The following is a 24,252-nucleotide window of genomic DNA, read 5'->3' on the forward strand; positions in this document are numbered from 1 at the left end:
CGATGTGATTTGACAAAACAAAAACATAGGAATTTACCGAATAAAACTGGTAGTATTTCATAACATGAAAACGTGAATACTGTCACCACTTGAAAAAAGCGTCACATCCTTGATGACGTGCGCAAACATTCATTATAAATGACAAATCGACAAACATTTGTGAAACTGTGTTTGTCCAACAATTGAGTTTATTTGGTTTGGTCATCATTCGACGCATGACATGATCATTAAATTTTATATTTGATTTACAATTGGCAGACTTAACATGTCGACAAACAGACGTTTTGTTTATTTAGTGATTTGATATTTGCTTTTGTTGGATATTTGTTAATATAATACGTATGAAGATAGCTGATATGTTTATTAGACTAGAGTCCACCCTACGGCTCTGTCATACCATTGAATCTATTTTCTAATAAAATGCTCTATCACTAAGAGTGTGTGAGTGGTTTGAAGGGTGGGGCAGCCGTTGTAACTATACTTGAGACCTTAGAACTTATATTTCAAGGTGGGTGGCGCATTTACGTCGTAGATGTCTATGGGTTCCAGTAACCACTTAACACCAGGTGGGCTGTGAGCTCGTCCACCCATCTAAGCAATAAAAAAAAATCGAGTAGTGTAATTAGGTAGAGCAACAAACTTTCAAAGACAAAATCGTTGGTAAAACTAAGTTGAACAGCGAGTGGAGCTTAACTGGAACTTTTATTAAAGTCGCTTATATGACCGCTAAAGCTTTGTAAAAGCACGTTATTATTTTGATTATTTGCTTTGTGACTCGGAAATCTTTAAACATTTACAGGATTAAAAAATAACGCACTGTTATTTAAGAAAACAATGTTAAAGTCTCACCATACATTTATATTCAGGATATTTGAAGGTTCCTCCTAATATCTCTTCATATTTTTTGTGTTGGAACATAGATGTATCTCGAGAACTCTTTTGTCCACGTAAACGTATCGCGTCATACGCATTTCTCGTTAATAAAAATCTGTTTTGGAACTATAATTTAAAGAAAACAATTAATCTAATATAATTTGTTTAATCAATTGTTTGTATGAAAAGAAAACTAAGCTTATTGTTCCTTGGATACTCATATTTGTGATCTTAATATTTTAATATTTATTTTAACCGGTTTGAGCAATTTCAAACTACTGAAGATGAGAAAGTATCATCGTAGAAAAGACAAGCGAATTACCTACATATTGTCAGTCATCGTATTTATTTCGATCATATAAATGTCCATTTTTGCAATATTTATAGATTAATACGTGAAGCAAAAACTTTGTACCCCTTATTACGAAAATTGCGCGGACGGAGGAGTATGAAATTTCCTACACTTATAGAGAATATAGAGAAGAAGTGCAGAATGTTCATGTTATTTTTAATTATGCATATAAATACGTTAAATCAATTTAAAAAAAACATTACACACACTACCATGTATTTGATACAGCACGTATATATAGGTAATGTGTCAGAATTTTTTTTATTGTTAAAGTCTGCGGTCAAATTGAGAATAGATTGTTTATGTTTGTCTTTACTATTATTTGTCTATTATGTAGTCTTAGCAAAATCTGTGACTAAAAGTACGAGTCTTTGACAATAGAACCATAATAATGTTCGAACTTATAACTTCAATTAATTATAGTCGAATTTCGACTAATGAGGGACCACTAAGTAGATATAATATGTTCGGAAAAATGACTAACCCTGAGTTTCTTATCGATTCTCAATGGTGAAACTCATGGTGAAAGTCATGGCTGTTTGAAAGAGACTATAAAAGCGTGCTTGAATAAAAATGTATGCATTAATTTGTTTAAATTGGTAAAATAACTTGATTATTTTATTAAAATTATTTTTTCTATTCAATCTCGTATTAAACATACATATGTGATATACTAAAAGACACATTTCGTTTAGATTATAGGAGTAAGTATAATTATGTTCTGAAGCTTCAAATCTATTTGAAAGATTTGATAAAACTCTCGCTGAAGAAAACAAGTTGATTCCACGTATAGCGTGTGTGAAGCCATTAATTTATAAATTATATTAACTTCAACAGAGAAGATGGTTGAGGTTTATCTAGCATCTAGGATTCTTTTGGCGTGAATATGAAATCTCAAGACAAACAAACTGTCAGCTCTCAGGATAATATTAGAAATTTCTATGAGCAAAGAAGTTCAAGCGATAAATATTTGTTAGACAAACTTATAAGGTTTTTTCTGGCGGTGGACCGATCCTCCTTCGAGGTCCCTGCGCCTAGGGGTCCTGTGGTGTATGTGGGGACAAATAATACTTGAGTCTTGAAACCTTGACCATGAAAATTGTAAACGTCGGAAATAATAAAATGAAAATAAGAAACAGAAGACTAACATTCAAGTAAAGATAAAATATTATGACTTCATACTTTATCACCGACTACTTCATAACCAAATAAACTCATACGTGCCATAACAAAAACGCATTAAAAATGATTAACAAAAGAAAAAGAAAAAAATACGAAGCTTAAATTTGCGTTCACACGTTCGGTAGTTGAGTTCACAAGAAGTCTATAATTACAGTGATAATTTAAATACGATAATATGAGTTACGAGTGTGAAGCAAAAACTTGACAAGGAATGATTAGTTGGATACACAAAAAATACAAAGCCACCTTACGATGATAAAATTATCATTTAAAACAATGGCGTAGTGTATATAGTATATTTGAAGTGTCTTTAGAATATAATGCTTAGATAATTTAGTTTTTGAGACGTATTCACGAATAATTTACTCATTTTTTTTACTAGCTCGTAGCCTAGTTGATGTAAAATTGTTACCAGAACCCATAGACATCAGAACGTGAACGCTGCTGTCAAACTTGGGCTAAGTGGCCGGAGTTTTAGTCGTTTATCTTATAATGCCTTACCAACCCTTCAAATAGGAAGTCGTGAGTTTTTCGCGACACGTCATTACGGATCCTCCGATCCATTAACGATGCTTTTAACAGCACAAACATCGGTCACCGTCCTCGTCTCTGCGTAGCACTGCCCTTGCTAGGGCAAGTGTTAGCAACACTCCTGGTTTGAGCCCCGTGAGCTCACCTACACGTCAATGAGAAGGTGAAATAGCCTCTCAAAGCTATCAGCATAGGTAGGAACAAAAAAAAATTGTTTCGCAACAGAAATAAGCCAGAGTGATGGTACCAAACGCAGTAAGATGGGGAAAGAACATCCAGGTTGCATTTTGAGCTCGCACAAAGGTCCCACCATGCTGCCTATTCGTGCCTATTACATATATATCTCAGGATGTGGAGCGCCATTCACGATCGGATGCTTCCATAAGCACATCCAGGGATATTGAGTTCTTCTGTCTGCATAGAAAACCAAGAAAGACCGTATTCAAGAATTTGCCTCGCATTTTCCTTGCCACTAGTAAAGGCATTGTGTGAATGCTTCTATGTAATTATCTAGTTTGAATTATGACTATTATTTGCTGCAGTTAAACCAGTAACAAAGTTTTATTACACTTTATAATATAATGCGAGACTTCTAATTAACGGTCATAATATAATTTACATAATTATTGTAATTACAGCTTGGTGTTTGCGCGGAAATAAGATAATAGACAAGAAAATCGTTTTTGTTATTTTAATTCTCATCAGCATGGTTTTGTCAATTACTTTAAAAATTTAAATTTAATTTAGTTGAATTGTTACTTGTTGCTTGCCAGTTTTATATAACATATGATATCATTTTTATTTCTTCTGTCGCGTTTAAAGAAATAAGAGGCTATGGTTATACCTCACTTAAAATTAGTATCAAATTTAATTAATAAAATTTACATTAATAACATTAATAAAAATGAAAAATTCAGTAAGTGGCTATTTACATAATAATATGTGGTTTCGCAGGCTGGATACATATTGTTAATGAAACGGCGATGCAAAAATGTCAGCGATACAGGTATGCTACCATTGCTAACATCGTTGTATTTAGGGATCCAGAAAACAAGACGGTCATTTTTTTTCCTACCTATTCTGATAGCCGTGAGAGGCTATTTCAGCTTCGCCTTAACGTGTATAGGTGAGCTCACGGGGCTCAAACCGGAGTGATGCTAACACTGATCCTAGCAAAAGCAGTGCTTCGCAGAATCTACCACTGGATCGGAAACGCGACCAACTCAGAAGATCCGGCGAGAAACTCAGTGGGCTAATCCCGACAGACGTTGTCCTGTGAATGCATACACAAAAGTTCATTCAAGTCGATCCAGCCGTTTAGCTGCAGTATATAAAAATAACCTAGATACCGACTGCAGCGCCATCTTCTGGGCTGATTTGTGAATCTAAACCATCCAGGGCGCCACCCAAACGCATACAAAAAATTCATTCAAATCGGTCCAGCCGTTTAGGACGAGTTCAGTGACAAACACATGAAAAGAAGAATCAAAAGTAAGTGGTAAGAGTTTTTTTTAATTAAAACCTATTGCATGTAAGAGAGAGTGATGCTGGAGATTTTCGCATTAGCATCATTACGTGTTAATGCATAAGCCCGTTATATTAATAGTAGAAAAAGCAGACGCTAAAATTTCGCGCGGCTATATCCGCAACATATGATTATGCTAAAGTCAGTGTTAATGAAATGAAATAAATATGTTACGTGACTTCAGTCATTACGTATAATATTTTTCAGTAAGTGCTATTTGAGAGAACCTCTAATCGTGAAAATTTGTATTTGTATATTCGTAATCGTAGTCGATTGTAGTCGTCGTGGCCTAAAGGATAAGACGTCCGGTGCATTCGTATGAAGCGATGCACCGGTGTTCGAATCCCGCAGGCGGGTACCAATTTTTCTAATGAAATACGTACTCAACAAATGTTCACGATTGACTTCCACGGTGAAGGAATAACATCGTGTAATAAAAATCAAAACCCGCAATATTATAATTTGCGTAATCACTGGTGGTAGGACCTCTTGGGAGTCCGCACGGGTAGGTACCACCACCCCGCCTATTTCCGCCGTGAAGCAGTAATGCGTTTCGGTTCGAAATGTGGGGTAGTCGTCGTAACTATACTGAGACCTTAGAACTTATATCTCGAGGTGGGTGGCGCATTTACGTTGTAGATGTCTATGGGCTCCAGTAACCACTTAACATCAGGTGGGCTGTGAGCTCGTCCATCCATCTAAGCAATAAAAAAAAAAAAAAAAAAATCGTTTTGCTGGGGCTAAAATTTTTCTTGCTGGCATAGTTAATAGCTTTTTAATTGTGAATACCTTTATCGTAGAAGAATGTGACTTATTAAAGTGAAACTCGATAAATTGTATACATTTTCATAAGAAGCCTGCCCGAGGTAGAATCCAGAAGAGGCGACCACGGCCACACCACGGCCATGCCAAGGACCTAACCTGGTCAACGGAATCGTCGGCTATCGTACTCAGACACGCATCTGATGCAACCGGTGTTTTGGTATACCAAGCAGGATCAGATACGGCATTCGGGATCGTCTCTCTCAACTGTTAGAGCCTTAACATATTATAACCCTAAAATATTAAATGAAAACAAATCATTCTTTAATTCATAGCTTTCATTTTTATTCTTTTTAACCCTTTGAGCGTGAACCATCGGTAGATCGACTCTTAATGCGTATGAAGAGCGGAGCGTCGAAATCCCGACTATTGTGCAATTTGAACATAGGTATTAGGTGTCCACCTAGCGCGCGCATAAATAACGTCTTTATAATAAGTTAATAACATTTATAAATAACAATTTAAAATTATTTTGCTGTGAATTTAGCATTATTTTTTGTATATTTTTAAATTAAAGCTTTTTATAAGGTGCTTTTTTTCAAAAATACTTTGGCAAGTTCTGCAAAACACGCGAAAATAAGCTCAGCACTAAAAGCTTTAATTCATAGTTTGAATTCACGGCGAATAGCTGAGCAAATTAAATTTAATTACAAAAATAATTAGCACAGGTAGTCGCAGGTTAAATTGCACCTATAAAATGCTTGGAAAGTTGTTACGTTAACTTCAACAATTTCATGTACGCTATGCGTAATTAGCGTAAAAACTGACAAGCGACATCCGGAAAACCAAGCGAAGAACGAGGCTTGTGTATATTTGTTGGTGAGCGAACGAACATTGTATGTGGCAACATAAATTGTGCAACATTTTGACGTGACAACGTCTTATAATTCGATGGAGCCGGCTGCACGCACGAAAAAACATGACTCATACGGCGTTACCTCGCTCTGAGGCGTTCCATTTAAGGCTTGAAGTGCAAGCGAGAGCGCGCAACGAGCGACAAAGAGGCACAATCGGCCTCCGCGTTCGGCAGCGTTCGATATCTGTCTCTCTCCTATTTGAGTGATCGATGCATCCGCGTGGACAGCTGCTATACAATAATACAATTCAAAGCATATTCATACTTGTAAAAAACTATGTACATTGTAAAAAAAAATTGACATAATAGGATTTATGCGTACAAATAAATGTAACTTGATCAAATCAATAGTGATTTCCATTATTTTATTATTTTTTTTAGACGGGTGGATGAGCTCACAGCCCTCCTGGTGTTAAGTGGTTACTGGAGCCCATAGACATCTACAACGTAAATGCGCCACCCGTCTTGAGATATAACTTCTAAGGTCTCAGTATAGTTACATACTTTCTTAATAGCGTTTTTGATGAAATGTCTGAATGTCTCTAGATGTTTAAATCTGTTGTTCAAGTTAAAGTTTAGTTATATAGTCGTAGAGAAATATTTAATATTTAATCACACTGTACTACAGTTAGATCCTGGGATGTCCTTCTCCATTAGTTTGTAATGACCAGAGATAGCCAAATGAGTATGGCATAAATATACGTGCAACTGTACGTCGTCTGCTTTGTTAAAAACACAAAGGTTACTGGTGGTATGACGTCTTGTGAGTCCGCACGGATAGGTACCACCACCCTGCCTAATTCTGCCGTGAAGCAGTAAAGCTTGTCGGTTCGACGAGTAAGACAGCTATAGAATTCAGACTTAGACCTCGTGAGGGAAGGTGTTTATAGGCATTTAATTTATTATATCTGGGGGCGTCAATAATCACTTAACAACAGATGGACCGTGAATTTGCCTGTTTCTCTAGTTTATTAAAAACATGACTCCTAACTCGATCAAATGACTAATAACTAAGTGACCAAAAGTATTTTTTTAAATTATTTCATTCAACAAAAAATGCAACATACTCTGTTCGTATTCCCGAGGGACCCATGGACCATAACACTTAAGCCTTATTCAGAATGTTGGGCCATCAACATTTATCCTGAAATCGTCGACATTCCTACAACATGTCTCTGCGTTGCCAGCAAATTAATTACAAACTCCACTAATAGGCAACAATTTAAATGGACTGATATAATATATCATTTAACGCGTGAATAAACCCGGAAAGCTTTGACCAGAGTGCTTCGTCAATATTGTTTGTTTGTTATTATGCTCGTCCTGATTCGTATTACATTGGAATTAATTTCTTGCGCAAAACAATTACTGTTACAGATTTTTTGTTAAAAATATCTGTTACTACAGTTTGCGAATTAATGAGCTTAATTTTTCTACTTTGAAGTGTTCGATAAATATATCAGTTATTTTGTATTGTATTATTCAGATCGACTGATCGATTCAAGGTAAAGCGTTGTAATATAAATTAAAACTTAAAATTTTAGTATTGGTGTTGTTAAGTCACCGCGTATTACATGGCATGGCTGTAAGTAATAAATTAAGTTACGTAATAATAAGTATGCCAAAATTCGAGTTAATCCGACGTTTTGAAGGGGGTCAAAATCATGTTCAAAGATTCCGTACCACACTAACATACGTACTAACTGAAGCTAATAAAAGCGTATTAAAAATCAGGATCACTTGATTAACAAAATTTCGGATTTGCTTGTAAAATGTATAATAGAGATCGCAGCGCATAAAATAAAACTTCTACTGTTCCAAAATCTTCTGTTATATTTGTTATAATAATATTTAAAAAAAAAAATTATCATTTTTATTACGTCTTGCTCATTTTCCAACCGTCTTCGACATCTTCCTTTTCTCTGTCATTCTGTCTGTCATTCTCTTCTCCCTTTCTTTCCGTTTTCTCTCGCTCATATCTTTTACACTCTTTTTATACGTTCCATTCTTACCAATCCTACATAAATGCGGCAAATCACCTTTCGGTATTTACATTGTGATGGATTTGAATAACCTCTTAACCTTAAGCGGGTCGTGAACTCGTTCATACATATTGTATGCAATCAGAAAGAAGTAATACAACGCCAATAAAATATCCTATAAAACTTATTTGTCAACGCATACGTACCTATGTCTTTTTTATTTATTTTTTATTGCATAGACAAGCTCACAGCCTGATGTAAAGTGGTTACTGGAGCCCATGGACATCTATAATGTAAATGCCGCCACCCACCATGAGGTATGAGCTCTAAGGTCTAAGTATAGTTACAACGGCTTCCTCACCCTACAAACCGAAACGCATTACTGCTTTACGGCTGAAATAGGCAGGGTGGTGGTACCTTCCCGTGCGGGCTCACAAGACGTCAAACTATAATTTTGCGGGTTTGATTTTTATTACACGCTGTTATCCCTTCATCGTTGAAGTCAATCGTGAACATTTGTTAAGTACGTATTTCATTAGAAAAATTGGTACCCGCCTGCGGGATTCGAGCACCGGTGCATCGCTAGATACGAATGCACCAGACGTTTTATCCTTTAGGCCACGACGACTTCAAAACTTTTACTTACGGCCTTACCTTAATAACTTACTTCATAATGTTATATATAAATACGTGATAGTTACGTTGATTTATTTACGTGAATGTATTTCTGGAAAGTGAAAATTAAATGAAACAAAAATCACACATAATATTGCACCCACTACTAGGACAAGTCCGTGATCGTTCTATTTCCTCATTCCGCATTATAAAAATTCTTATTTCTATCGTGGTCATTAGAGCTCATTTGCTTTCATCGAACTTTGGCCTTTTGTGCATAAAAGATTCTAAATTGTTACATAAAACGTTCGATACCGGGAAGCCACCAAATTACACTTAACACCGAAGATCAAGTGACATAAAACACGACATTAATACATAAGATATTCAGTACCGATATTTTTATCGTCATCCGATTACGGTGTTAAAAAGTTTGATATGAGAATAACGTTTATAAGGCTGTCGTTAAAATTGTACCGTAAATGTTAAATTTTATGACTTCCACGGTATTTTATGGTTAATTTATGTCCTATGCTTTGAAGGTGTTCGAGTTTATGCACGCCGATAAAATCGGTGAATCTGATTATAAATTTCGTGTCGGTCAAACACTAAATACAGAAGGTATGTAAATGACACGAATAGTATTAAGATTAGATACACAATATCTCACTAACTAGTCAGATTTATTCGGTCAGCGTTCGCACAGCGTGTTCACAAATGATTTCACATCTATATATTAATACGAGAAGCAAAAATTTTGTATCCCTTTTTACGAAAATTGCGCGGACGGAGGAGTATGAAATTTTCCACACTTGTAGAGAATATAGAGAAGAAGTGCACAATGCTAATATTTTTTTAAAATAATGCATAAAAGATACATTAAATCAATAAAGAAAACATTACACACACTACATACCATGTATTTGACGCACACACGCATGCATTCTATTTATTGTCAAACTTTTGTTCTTGACGTCTGTTGTCAAATTGAGAATAGATTATATATTTTTTGTCTTTGTTAATATTTTTTTATAGTATAGTCTTGGCGACATTTGTGATAATCTAATATATAAAATTCTCGTGTCACAGTTTTCGTTGCCATACTCCTCCGAAACGGCTTGACCGATTTTGATGAAATTTTTTGTACTTATCCGGTATCTATGAGAATCGGCCAACATCTATTTTTCATCCCCCTAAATGTTAGGGGTAGTCCACCCCTAAATTTTTTTATTTATTTTTTAGACGAAATTTTTAATTTCTATTTTTTTATGATACAACATACAAAAATACATACAATCCTCAATTTTCACCCTTCTACGATCAACCCTTATTTTTTATTTATTAATTATAAACTTTAATTTTTTTGGCAAGATTTTCATTTTATTTTTATTTTGTCATGAATTAAAATAAAAAATCTGTGTTACTCTCAATTTTTCATCCCTCTATGATCAACCCCTATTTTTTAATAGTTAATTATAAACTTTAATTTTTTGGCAAGTTTTTTATTTTGTTTTGTCATGACTTAAAATAAAAAAAATCATATTACTCTCAATTTTCACTCTTATACGATCAACCCCTATTTTTCCATCCTGATTAATATTTTTTTTATTCTATGCACAGATCCGCAATAAGGTTGCAAGATGGCAATCAAATATTATAATTGTAGTACGATAAATTCTTATTCAGAGTTTATAATTTCAAGTTCCTTTAATTATGATTTTTTTTAACTAGAATTTGATCTCCCGCCCTCGCCGGTCGACTACTGATCAACTATCAATCGATCAGCTATCCCCGCCAGGTGTCACCACTCATCCAGCAAACATCACGTAGTAGGGATGAGGACGAAGCCGGTCTCCTGTCCTACTTTTTTTTTTTAAGAGATTTTATGACCTGGTAACTAAGACCTTTAAGTCATGTCTTATTTTACTTTATATTCTTAATTTTATGAAAAATGAGAATATGGAGTGAAATGAAATGAAAATGATTAATTTGAGACGTTAATCAACTGGGATGAAATTAAATGAAATGAGATGATATGAAATGAAATATAATCTTAGTAAAATGGTGGTCATTTACTAAGATTTTTTCAGTGGACTTTTTGGAGGACCCCGAGAAGTTGCGTCCAGCGGCTTTGTTTCATTTTCCCACATTTGTGCACTTTCACAGATATTAAACAGTTAATAAACCACCGTTATTACACATTTAAACCTGAAGAAACACTAAATAGACAAAATAAAACAAATCACACAACTTCACTCCTCGCGTTCCCGCCAAAAAGTCTCCCTGTCCTACTTACTCACTATACATCATAGATTATACACTTAATATATTTGAGAGCTATACAATACTATACATTTTTCAGTCATGTTTTTTTTGTTTTATTTGTGTATCAATAGTATGTTCAGTAGGTCTGAGAATCGGCCACTATCTATTTTTCATACCCCTAAGTGAAAAGGGTTGTCCACCCCAAACATTTATTTTTTATTTTAATTTTTGGATATTTTTTTTGTTTTTAATGAGGTATTTTGTGGGTAAATGAGGTTTTTTTTCTACAGTAGAATTTCCCTAGAAATCTTATTTAAGGCAACACAACGTTTGCCGGGTCAGCTAGTAGAAGTATAAAATACAATCATAATAGTGTACAAACTTACAATTCCAATTAATTATAGTCGAATTTCGACTACTGCGGGACCTCTAGTTTAAAAAAATACATGTATGTTAATTTAGTATAAGCACAGGTAGAATAATTACTGAGTACCCATACGGATGGAGGAGTAAATGGAAGTACATATTCCTAACAAAAGTACTCAGTAAAGGTCACGACCCTCAGAACTGAGGAATACGACGCACGGAGGAGGAGGACCCATACGGATAAATGCCAGTTTTAGATTCATTCTGCTCTTGTTAGGGCTTCTTCGGAGGCGCTTGGACAGCTGTTAGCTAATCCCACCCCTCCTGGCTGAGCCTTTGTCTGCCCAATTTCCTGGTGAAACTGGAAAGGCCTTCGGGCCACCAGTAATTCTTCAACCATAAAAATGCCACTTTCTCTCTATCTTTTTTAAGTCATTGCATAAATATATGAGCGAAGTTGTGACCCAGCTGTTGTTACTTGGACCCTTAAAAAATACTTCTATTTGCCTTGAGACACCCAGTCGATATTAAAATATATTGTATCATTATTGTTGTCAAACACATGATGCGTCGGATGTGGATAGGCCATACTTTGAGGGAAGAGCCTATATACATACCGAGTCAAATCCTAAGTGGATCTCCTAGAGTAACCAAGTAGTAGATCGTCCCAAGCAAACCTAGTGCACTATCGCAGTGGAGGTGAAGACAATTAAGCCAACCTGATCCGAAGGAAAGGGCGTAGTTTCAAACCGAACCCGATGGCGACATACAGTTGAAGTCCACTGCCCCACATGGAGGCCATAGGAACTTAAGCAACAAATAACAGCAGTGGTTGTCCTACAATTTTAAGCAGTACTCATCACTGTTTTGCAATAGTCAAAACGGTGGTACCTACCCGCCATAAAATGCGCCATACCATTAGTAACAATGCATGTTTACAACGTTTGCGGGCGTGACATTTATTGCACGATGCTAATCCTTCATGAAACTTATTGCTGATCACGTGTCATATGCGTTCTTCTTTACAAAAAGTGTTACTTGTTTGAGAGATTTGAACACAGGCATATTCGCATCGCTTGAATATATTCGGCGTTGAAATGAGCTCCCCTCCACGGTCTTTCCCGAGCGCTATGACATGTCCTTCTTCAAACGAGGCTATAATGTAGAGAGTATAATGCTGTAGCCAGCGGCCTGGTTCTGCCCCTGGCATTGCTGCAGTCCATGGGCGACGGCAACCACTCACCGTCAGGTGGACCCTATTGTCGTCTGCCTACAAGGGCAATAAAAAATTTATCCTGCCTGATTTTCTATATATTTATTACATACGCAAATAAATTGTTACTAACCTATACAATTGTAGATCGTTTATGACATCAAGAGTTTCTACAAACATCCCGCAGCCACAGACATTCCAATTCTCAAACACACTGCAACAAGGTTATCCACCTTTCTCAACTAAAAACCAATAAAAACCACCGCACCCGACACGAATACATTATAAATATAAATTTTTAACGCATTATAAATCCTATGTTCCGTAATAAAACAAATTGAATAAGAACGAATCGCGTAGACGGTAAACAAAGTAATTGATTTCCATAACAGAAATGAATATCACCGGTTTTATCTGCCACGTTGGTCGTAAATATAAAATTTATCGCTTTATTCGCTACTCATTAAGGTTTTTTATATTAGAATTATACGTTATTAATATTTAGAAAACGACTGTTAAATTTATTTACGCTAGGGTCGTTATTTAGTAATATCGAGATCGTGTAGATTATGTTAATGTAGATGTGAAATCTGAAGTGTTTTTATGAATTTACATTTTATAGGTTGGTAACACAATTGGCTGCATATTTTAAGACGTGAACTTCAAATATTTTTTTAAATTCCATAATGGGTATTAGAAGAGAATGAAACGGTGACTTCGTTTTAAAGTAAAACTATTTTGATTGATGTTTTCAACAATTTGCGACAAAATTTACACTTCCAGTGTGAGTTAATTAGATAAAAGCTCCAATTTAGGAACGTAGCTACTCTATGAGCCGATATTAGTTACCGAATAGAAAGAAAAAGTGAACCAAATTTGTAAAGATATTTATTTACTAATTATTTTAATCCCCATTTTCATGTATTATTGGTAAGGTTGGTAAGAGAGTGTTAGCTATGAATGTGGAAGGATATAGAGGAAGAGGTAGACCTAAGAAGAAATGGATGGATTGCGTGAAAGACGATATGGGTAAGAGGGGAGTGAGCGAAGAAATGGTATATGATAGAAGAGTATGGAAGGAGAAAACATGTTGCGCCGACCCCAGGAGACTGGGAGAAGGGCAGGATAATGATGATATTTAAAAAAAATCTGCTCTATTCTTTATTAAATTAGAGGGCTCTAAATAGCATCTAATATATTAAAACGCTTACGCAATGAAAAATTAGTAATTCCATAACGATTATTACAACAAAATCTGTTAGTCATATGAGTCTTTCGAAATAGATAAGAAATCTTCTACACTAAAATACATGTTCTTTGATCTCAAAAAGAATCAGCATCCGACTTCTGACAATAAAGAGATGAATTTATGCTTTTGTCAATTGCTAACATTTTAATTAATGTAATTTGTATGAAAATACACTATTTAGATGTAGCGACATAAACAGCAGCTTCTTATAGACTTTTATTATCTTGTTTGGTTCGTCAAATTAGTTTTGTTTATTATTCAAGAGTTTTTTAATCTTCATATTACAAATTCTTAATTTAATTCCGTTATTTGAATGAAAGTGTGGGTTCATTTATTAAAATAACATTTCAAATTCACAATCTCTAAATCGGTGATTTAAAATAAATTACTGTACTGTACTGTATGTAGTAACTATAGTAGCAACTATATTGAGACCTTCGAACTTATATCTCAAGATGCGTGGCGCATTTACGTTGTAGATGTCTATGGGCTCCAGTAAGCACTTAACACCAGGTGGGCTGTGAGCTCGTCCACTCATCTAAGCAATAAAAAAAAAAGATGCGCTGTCCGCATGTGTCTATTTATCCGCTTAATTCTGTTGATAATAGATTATGTAGATTACAGATATAGTATGATAGAATAAAATAGTAGAATATATTATATCACGTAGATAGTAGAATGATTGTGTTCGATCTATCTGCTCCAAACTATCTACCGAATTATGCCGCGAAGCAAACATGCATTCAGATTGTGAATTTAAATATGTAATAAATGAAAAGAATAAAGAAATATATTTCGAAACCCACAATAACACTATCTCCGAGCTTGTTATCCAAACATAATAATCATTTAATGAAATATAATAATGAAAATCGTCGATATAAATAAAAGCTTAATCGACTTGAAAACTAAATAATAATAAAAGTTTTATTGTAAAATGTTATTTATTAAAGCATCACTGAAATTATATCAGCTCGACGCAATATACTAACCTAGTGATGTGAATAAGCTGTGGGTGGCTCTTCGAACAGAATATTACATGACTCCAATTACAACTGCAAAATTAACATAGGATTTAACTGTCATGCATGTCAATCGTTCGTGTAAATTAATGACCTGAAGATAAAATATATTTTTTTTCTTCCTAAGCTGATAGCTAGTATGTAGGTGAGGTCTCGGGGCTCAAATCTGACGACGTTGCTAACACTAAGCTCAACAACAGTAGTGCTTCGCAGAATCTACCACCGGATCGGAAACGCGACCCACTGAGAAGATCCGGCAAGAAACTCAGTGAGCTGTAAATCTAATGAATCGGGTAAGTACCACCGCTCTACCTGCTATTGTCGCAAAATCAACACGTGTTCCGGCTTGAAGCTTTTTTTATTTATTGCTTAGATGTGTGGACGAACTCATTCCGATTTGAGCAACCGACGCGCGTGGACGTGCTCATTGTTTTGTCGGAAGTGACTACCGGTGATAATAGATCATTGTTCGTGGCACATCTGTGGCCCAAGTGTTTCTCGGAATTTGTACCTGCGCCTAATTGCAAGGCATTGCCGCCCGGGAACTGTGCAGTGGTTATATTCACTCTAATTCTATTCTATTTATTCTATTCACTAAAATTTCTAAAATTCCTAGAATCGCTTCGGCCAATTTAGTGTTACCGACGCAGGGGCCTCGCCGCAAGGCGAGCGCGTGTTTAAGTCCCGGGGCCGCCCCCCCCCCGGGCGAAAATCACGTAAAGATGGAGGAAAAACTTTTCATAGACTTCATTCGGGAAAAATATCCGTCAATCGCGCCCGAATTCGAAGCCTATAGGGCCTCATTTGGTAATTATTCTCCCCCCGCATCTCTCGCCGCCGTCGCCAAACATGCATCGCAGGCATGCCTCGCGTGCCCCGCCGCCGGTCCGTGTTCAAGCGCACGTACGCACGCCGCCGCCGTAGCGTCTAACGCCCCCGCCCCCGCTACCCCCGCGCCCGCGTCAATCACGTCAGTTTCGTCCGTCGCGACCTCAATAGCGTCTAGTTCAGGCTCCGATACCGAATCGGAGATGGACTTCGAGTCCGCGACTAGCCCTCAACCCGGAACCTCGGATGGGTTCCAAACTGTAACGCGCGGTAAAAAGCGTACTCGCGTCGTGGAGTCCCGGAGCTCCATGACGAAGCAAACCAAGTCCGCGACCGCCTCCCGACCGCAGGTAGTCGTAACGCCGGAGTCGGACTCCGCCCGCCGCGTAATCCCACCGCCGCGCCCAAAAACCGCGCCCGCGCCTAAAACAGTTGTCCCGCCCCCGCTGATACTCCAGGAGAAGTCAGCGTGGAATCGCGTATCCCAGGCCCTTCAGGCCAACAAAATTAATTATACCCATGCGCGTAACGTCGCGCATGGGATTCAGATTAAGGTCGCAACGCCGGGCGACCATAGGGCCCTCTCTGCTTACCTCCGAAAGGAGAACATAGGTTATCACACCTATGCTCTTCAGGAGGACCGCGAACTCCGCGTAGTGATACGTGGAGTCCCCAAGGAACTCGACATAGACTACGTAAAGGAGGATCTGATCGGTCAGTCCCTCCCAATAATTAGTGTGCACCGGATGCACAGCGGACGGGGCAGACAGCCGTACAATATGGTTCTCGTCGCGCTAGAATCAACCCCGGAGGCAAAGAAAAGAATCTCATGTCTCAAAACGATATGCGGCCTCTCCGGGGTCACCATCGAAGCCCCCCATAAACGTGGTACTCCCGGGCAGTGCCACAGGTGCCAGCTCTATGGCCACTCAGCGCGTAATTGCCACGCGCGCCCCCGCTGCGTGAAATGCCTCGGCGATCACGCAACCACAGAATGTTCGCGTGTTAGGGAAACCGCGACGGAACCCCGAAGCTGTGTCCTATGCCTTAAGCAAGGGCACCCGGCAAACTACCGCGGATGTCCTAGGGCTCCGCGTAAACGCCTGAACCACCCAGCCCCCCGAACCGTCGACCCAAAGACTTCGGCGCCTTCAGTGCCGAAACCAGCCTTCGTACCGGCTGCGGTTCCCACCGTCTCGGCGTGGAAAAAACCGCTGCCGTATACGAAGGAGGGAACACAAAACGTACCCCAGCTCCCGCCTGCGACACGTCACGCGCCTCAGCCCCTGCTCGCACCTCGCCCCGCGCCCGCGTACCGCCCCCCGCAACCCTCAGTCGTCAACGACTTCGCGCTCGTGCGCGACTTCGTCACCGCGGTAAACTTTGACCGTCTGCGATCGTTCGCAGATGCTATCCGTAGGTCGGTAACCCCCGAACAGCGGCTCGCGGCTGCTTTCGATCACATGGACGTCTACGAGTCCGTGTCTCGCACGTTATAAAAATTCTTTACCGGTAATCAATGGCGCAAAAAGGTAGAGAAAAACCGTATTCCCTTACGTTAGCATTCTACAATGCTAACGGACTCGCGCGGCAACGCGATCAAATTTTCGAATTCCTCCGCGATAATCTTGTAGATATTTTGTTAGTGCAGGAGACCTGTCTGAAGCCCTCGCGTCGTGACCCGAAAGTCGCGAATTACGTCATGGTTAGGAATGACAGACTCACCGCCTCCAAAGGCGGGACTGCCATTTACTATAGGCGGGCCCTGCACGTTGTCCCTCTCGATACTCCCTCGCTCTTACATATCGAGGCGTCAGTGTGCCGTATCTCGCTGACGGGACACCAGCCGATCGTCATCGCATCCGTTTATCTCCCCCCGGACAAGCCCCTCCTGAGCAGTGACATCGAGTCACTGTTTGGCATGGGAGACTCCGTCATCCTGGCAGGCGATTTAAATTGCCACCACACTAGGTGGAACTGCCATCGTACGAACGTTAACGGTAGGCGTCTCGACGCGTTTATAGACGACCTCACTTTTGAAGTAGTCGGTCCCCCAACTCCAACATGTTATCCGTATAACATCGCGCTCCGTCCGAGCACTATAGACCTGGCATTGCTTAGGAACGTAACTCTGCGCTTACGTTCCATCGAAGCACTGTCAGAGCTCGACTCAGACCACCGACCTGTCTTTATGCAGCTCGGTCGCCCTCACAACCCAGCCACTGTTACGAGGACCATGGTGGATTGGAATAAGCTGGGCACGTGCCTAGCCGAAGCCGCTCCGCCAATCCTCCCTTACGGCCCGGATTCGAATCTATCCCCCGAGGACACCGTCGAATCCATAAACATCATTACCGATCACATCTCTTCCGCGATCATTAGATCTTCAAAAGAAGTCGATGTGGAGGACAGCTTCCACCGCATCAGACTGTCCTCCGAACTTAGGAATCTCTTAAGAGTTAGGAACGCGGCAATCCGGGCCTACGATCGTCTTCCCACGCATTCAAACCGGATTCGGATGCGTCGTCTACAACGCGAAGTCCACTCCCGCCTAAGTGACGCGCGTAACAATAATTGGCATAGTTATTTAGAACAACTCGCGCCCTCCCACCAAGCATACTGGCGACTAGCTAGGACTCTCAAATCCGAAACTACCGCTACTATGCCTCCCCTCGTACGCCCTTCAGGCCAACCACCGGCATTCGATGACGATGACAAGGCTGAGCTGCTGGCCGATGCACTGCAAGAGCAGTGCACCACCAGCACTCAACACGCGGACCCCGAACACACCGAGTTAGTCGACAGGGAGGTCGAGCGCAGAGCTTCCCTGCCGCCCTCGGACGCGTTACCCCCCATTACCACTGACGAAGTTAGAGACGCCATCCACAACCTCCAACCTAGGAAGGCACCCGGCTCCGACGGCATCCGCAACCGCGCGCTAAAACTCTTGCCAGTCCAACTGATAGCAATGTTGGCTACAATTTTAAATGCCGCTATGACGCACTGCATCTTTCCCGCGGTGTGGAAAGAAGCGGACGTTATCGGTATACATAAGCCGGGCAAACCGACAAACGAAACTTCTAGTTACCGTCCGATTAGTCTCCTCCCGACGATAGGAAAAATTTACGAACGGCTCCTTAGGAAACGCCTCTGGGATTTTGTTACCGCGAACAAAATTCTCATAGACGAACAGTTCGGATTCCGCTCTAAACACTCGTGCGTACAACAAGTGCACCGCCTCACGGAGCACATCCTGATAGGACTAAATAGGCGTAAACAAATCCCGACCGGCGCCCTCTTCTTCGACATCGCGAAGGCGTTCGACAAAGTTTGGCACAACGGTTTAATTTACAAACTGTACAACATGGGAGTGCCAGACAGACTTGTGCTCATCATACGAGACTTCTTGTCGAACCGTTCGTTTCGATATCGAGTAGAGGGAACTCGTTCTCGTCCCCGTCAACTGACTGCCGGAGTCCCGCAAGGCTCCGCGCTCTCCCCGTTATTATTTAGTTTGTATATCAATGATATACCCCGGTCTCCGGAGACCCATCTAGCGCTCTTCGCCGATGACACGGCTATCTACTACTCGTGTAGGAAGATGTCGCTGCTTCATCGGCGACTCCAGATCGCAGTAGCCACCATGGGACAGTGGTTCCGGAAGTGGCGCATTGACATCAACCCCACGAAAAGCACAGCGGTGCTCTTCAAAAGGGGTCGCCCTCCGAATACCACTTCGAGCATCCCACTCCCTAATAGGCGCGCAAACACCTCCGCCGTTAGCCCCGTCACTCTCTTTGGCCAGCCCATACCGTGGGCCTCGCAGGTCAAATACCTAGGCGTCACCCTCGACAGAGGGATGACATTCCGTCCCCATATTAAAACGGTACGCGACCGTGCCGCCTTCATATTAGGACGTCTCTACCCTATGCTTTGCAAGCGAAGCAAACTGTCCCTCCGTAATAAGGTAACTCTCTACAAAACTTGCATACGCCCCGTTATGACGTATGCAAGCGTAGTGTTCGCTCACGCAGCCCGCACCAACTTGAAGCCCCTTCAGGTTATTCAATCCCGATTCTGCAGGATAGCCGTCGGAGCACCATGGTTCCTGAGGAACGTGGATCTCCACGATGACCTGGAGCTTGACTCTGTCAGTAAGTATCTACAGTCGGCATCGCTGCGCCATTTTGAGAAGGCGGCACGACATGAGAACCCTCTCATCGTAGCCGCTGGAAATTACATACCCGACCCAGTAGACCGAATGGTAAACCGTCGACGTCGCCCAAAGCACGTCATTACGGATCCTCCTGATCCATTAACGGTGCTCTTAGGCACCACAAGCACCGGTCACCGTCCTCGTCGAACCCGTCGCTTGCGACGAAGGGCTCGACGAGCGAACTAACCCATAGACACAGCCCACTGAGTTTCTCGCCGGATCTTCTCAGTGGGTCGCGTTTCCGATCCGGTGGTAGATTCTGCGAAGCACTGCTCTTGCTAGGGTCAGTGTTAGCAACTCTCCGGTTGAGCCCCGCGAGCTCACCTACAAACGTTAGGGTGAAGCTGAAATAGCCTCTCAAGGCTATCAGCATAGGTAGGAGAAAAAAAGTGGACGAACTCACAGCCCACCTGGTGTTAAGTGGTTACAGGAGCCCATAGACATCTACAACGTAAATGCGTCACCCACCTCAATAGTTCTAGGGTCTCAGTATATTTACAACGGCTGCCGCACCCTTCAAACCGAAACGCATTACTGCTTCACGGCAGAAATAGGCAGGGTGGTGGTACCTACCCGCGCGGACTCACAAGAGGTCCTACCACCAGTAAGAAGACAGTGCTTGTGCAGACGTTGTGCCAAATTAATCGACATTCAAATCCTTCTTTTATATATCAGAACGTGGCTATGCACTAAGGTGAATACTGATCGTGTTAGCCCATCTTGCTTAATCAATACACGATGGTAGCATTGTATTTACACTTCTCTTACTTTCACTTCTTACACAATAATTTCGTACTAGTCTAAGAACCAACAACATTTGAGGGTAGGTAAATATTATGCGTCACGGCAGATTATTGTAATGCGTTAGAAAATAATGTGTAGTCGAATGCGATGCTTCTAAGCATCTACCTCGTTCCGAAAAGGGTTTGAGCTGAGTATAATCCTAAGCGTGGTCCCCAAACTGCTAGCAGTGATAACAATAAATAATAGTTTAAAATAATTATCAAAATACGCTTTTATAGAAAATCCAACTAAAAAATAGAAAATAAATTTGAATTAAAAACAGTGTAAGAAAAAATGATTTTATTGTAAAAAAAACCTGGGGTGTACGGTACCAGTAGTTATATATTTTATGAACCGAAATGAGTTGAAGGGTTACTTTGATAATATCCTGAAAAGCACCCCACGCTTTTTTACAAGAAAATCATTTTTTTCGTTTTAGCCGTTGTAACTATACTGAAACCTTAGAACTTATATCTCAAGGTGGGTGGCGCATTTACATTGTAGATGTCTATGGGCTCCAGTAACCACTTAACACCAGGTGGGCTGTGAGCTCGTCCACCCATCTAAGCAATAAAAAAAAAAGTATTAAAAAATATCCCCTACTAAGCCTTCAAAGTCAGACAGACGCGCGCGCAGTCTTGGTATAAATTTTAAAATAACAACAGGTCAACACCATTAGATGTCTTCGTGTTGCCGAACGCCTCCAAGCCACACGGACAAGAATTTAGTGGTATTAAATACACAGGGTGTGTTCTTTTATACACAAATACAACTAATAATGTAAATCCCTGTCATTTTCCGACAGGACTCTCACTAAATGCTTTGCATATTTTGAGTAAAAGCGGCGCATTTGCTGAAGAAGCTCGTACGCCATTTATGGTAGATTAATGAAAAAATCTTAACTGTAGAATCGGGGATAACTGTACAAACTCATTGGGGTCAATTGTATAAATGTGTCAAATGGCAAATCTTAGATAAACAATTCAAATAAAAAATCACGATCGAAAAATCACTGTTTCTTTGTTTTTAAAAAAAATGTTTTATGTAAAACTACCTTAGTGGATACTGACATCAATTTTATAATCACATTCCAAAAATTCAGAGCAATCCAATTTAACAAATCAAGTATATATACGATAGTATTAATGAAACTTCGAAGAACTTCGACTATAAACTAGATTATTTGTGCAAAAAAAATTCAAATTATGTACCCATAAATCACAATTCAAGCTTCAGTTTGGTAGTTCAAAACGCGCTATTATTACAAAAAAAAAAAAACTTAAAAGATTTGCACAAAATTATCATAAAATAAAGAATGAAATAAAATACGAGCGTGGGCGATTCCACCATTGAAACAGCGCAATAATATATGGATGGGGTTATTTACGGCAACGAAATAATAAGATCGGATGTGTAAGGGATCGATCAAAGGAAAATAACATTTAGTGTCAGAGTTTAAAGGTGATGTTCATATGTGATTTCGACGTTAGGGAATCGGATTTCATGGTTTATTTTTATATCCAAAATTATGTTTATCGTGTGTTGAAAAAGTGAATTTGTGAAATAGCTTGTTCTTGATAATGCATTATACTAAATTTATATTATTCATAATAAAGTTTAATGTTCACGGAACTTATTTATGTTCGTATTTATTTTATTTTGATACTCTACTCTCCTTTTCGAAGACTCTTTTTTAGTGTCTGATCGAAGCACTGAAGTTTTTTATAGCTTTTTTTTATAATTCTAAAAGGTGAGTTTTTTTTATGTCGGTAATGGGTATGTAATAAGGACTCGTGACTTCATGGTCACCCTGATGTTGTTTGCTGCATGAATTATAGAGAGCATTATAAATATAAGCCGTCATTAAAAGCAAATACAAAATAATGTAAACCAAAATATGTTGTGTCGGTTTTTAATGTCTGCCTTGATGCCTGAATGGCACGTAATACTTCATTTCGAATTAATTTGCTTCTAAAATCTCTACGCTTTGATCTCGTCAAGTGGAAAGTATGGCCATTTATCTTCTTTCACATACAAAGCGAACGGGCATGTACGGAAACCCACGCGTATCAAATGAGAGTAATGAAAAAAAAAAAACTTTTGCACAACGATAATTTTTTTTTTATTGCTTTGATGCGTGGACGAGCTCACAGCCCACCTGGTGTTAAGTGGTTACTTTAGCCCATGCACATCTACAACGTAAATGCGCCACCCACCTTGAGATATAAGTGCTAAGGTCTCAAGTACAGTTACAACGGCTGTTCCACCCTTCAAGCCGAAACGCATTATTGCTTCACGGGAGAAATAGGCAGGGTGGTGGTGGTGTACTTGCCCGCGTGGACTCACAAGAGTTCCTACCATCAGTAGACCGAGGGTCAGACATCGAATACATTTCTCAGGTACGATAGTACTGACTAGAATAATCAAACAACAGTGATTTAAATCTCCTAAATTTAAGATATAATTTTGTAAAGCAATTAGTTTAATCTACGAACTGAAGATCTGTATCTATCGAATAGATGCCCTTGTAACAAAAAAAAATGCTAGATAAAACTGTAAAAGCGGTTTTAAGTTTGGAAAAACGTTGTTTTTGATATAAAAAATAAGGACGTGTGTACTAATTTTATCTGTAATTTGAATTAAAAAAAACAGTACTCCGCGTGCAGGCCCCGGGGGGATTCGAACCCCCGATCTCCTGTTTACTAGACAGGCGCTTTAACCAACTAAGCCACGGCGCCGCTTGCGAAACGGTGATAAAAACACGTATACGTTCCGATATCTAAGTCAATGCTGTTTTATCAATTACTCATCACAATGAAGATATTACAAAATCTATTGTTATCAAATTATTATAATAATATTATGTTCGCCGCATAAAAGTACCAGTACATTCTAAATACAATTATTATTAAGAGTCGAGACGGTTGATTACCGGTTAACGATTTTTTTTTAAATTAGCAATTACTAAATTTGAAAATGTTTTCTTAGAAAAATTTAAATATATATTCGCCGCATACAAATGCTTAGCACATTCTAAATACAATTATTATTAAAAGTCGAGACGGTTGATTACCGGTTAGCGATTCTTTTTTTAAATTAGCAATTATTAAATCGAAAATGTTTTCTTAGAAGAATTTAAATTAACGATATCTAATATATAAAATTCTCGTGTCACAGTTTTCGTTGCCATACTCCTCCGAAACGGCTTGACCGATTTTGATGAAATTTTTTGTGCTTATCCAGTATCTATGAGAATCGGCCAACATCTATTTTTCATCCCCCTAAATGTTAGGAGTAGTCCACCCCTAAATTTTTTATTTTATTTTTTAGACAAAATTTTTAATTTCTATTTTTTTATGATACAGCGTACAAAAATACATACAACCCTAAATTTTCACCCCTCTACGATCAACCCTTATTTTTTATTTGCTAATTAAAAACTTTAAAATTTTTTGCGAGAATTTTGTTTTTATTTTGTCATGACGTAGAATAAAAAAAATCATATTACTCTGAAATTTTCACCCCTCTACGATCAAACCCTATTTTTTATTTGTTAATTATAAACTTTAATT

At 39.2% G+C, this 24,252-nt stretch overlaps 1 protein-coding gene and 1 non-coding gene across 2 annotated transcripts in view; one reads left to right on the plus strand and one right to left on the minus strand.

Annotated features, from left to right (window-relative positions):
- LOC119628919 (uncharacterized) overlaps window positions 1-24,252 on the plus strand; it is a 572,605-nt gene that overhangs the window by 73,755 nt on the left and 474,598 nt on the right. The gene's annotated exons all lie outside the window — the stretch shown is intronic.
- TRNAT-AGU (transfer RNA threonine (anticodon AGU)) lies at window positions 23,345-23,418 on the minus strand. Its single transcript has one exon. It is a non-coding gene; the product is annotated as a tRNA-Thr (tRNA).

This window comes from Bombyx mori, chromosome 9 (assembly GCF_030269925.1).
Source record: "Bombyx mori chromosome 9, ASM3026992v2".
Classification (NCBI taxonomy): Eukaryota; Metazoa; Arthropoda; class Insecta; order Lepidoptera; family Bombycidae; genus Bombyx; species Bombyx mori.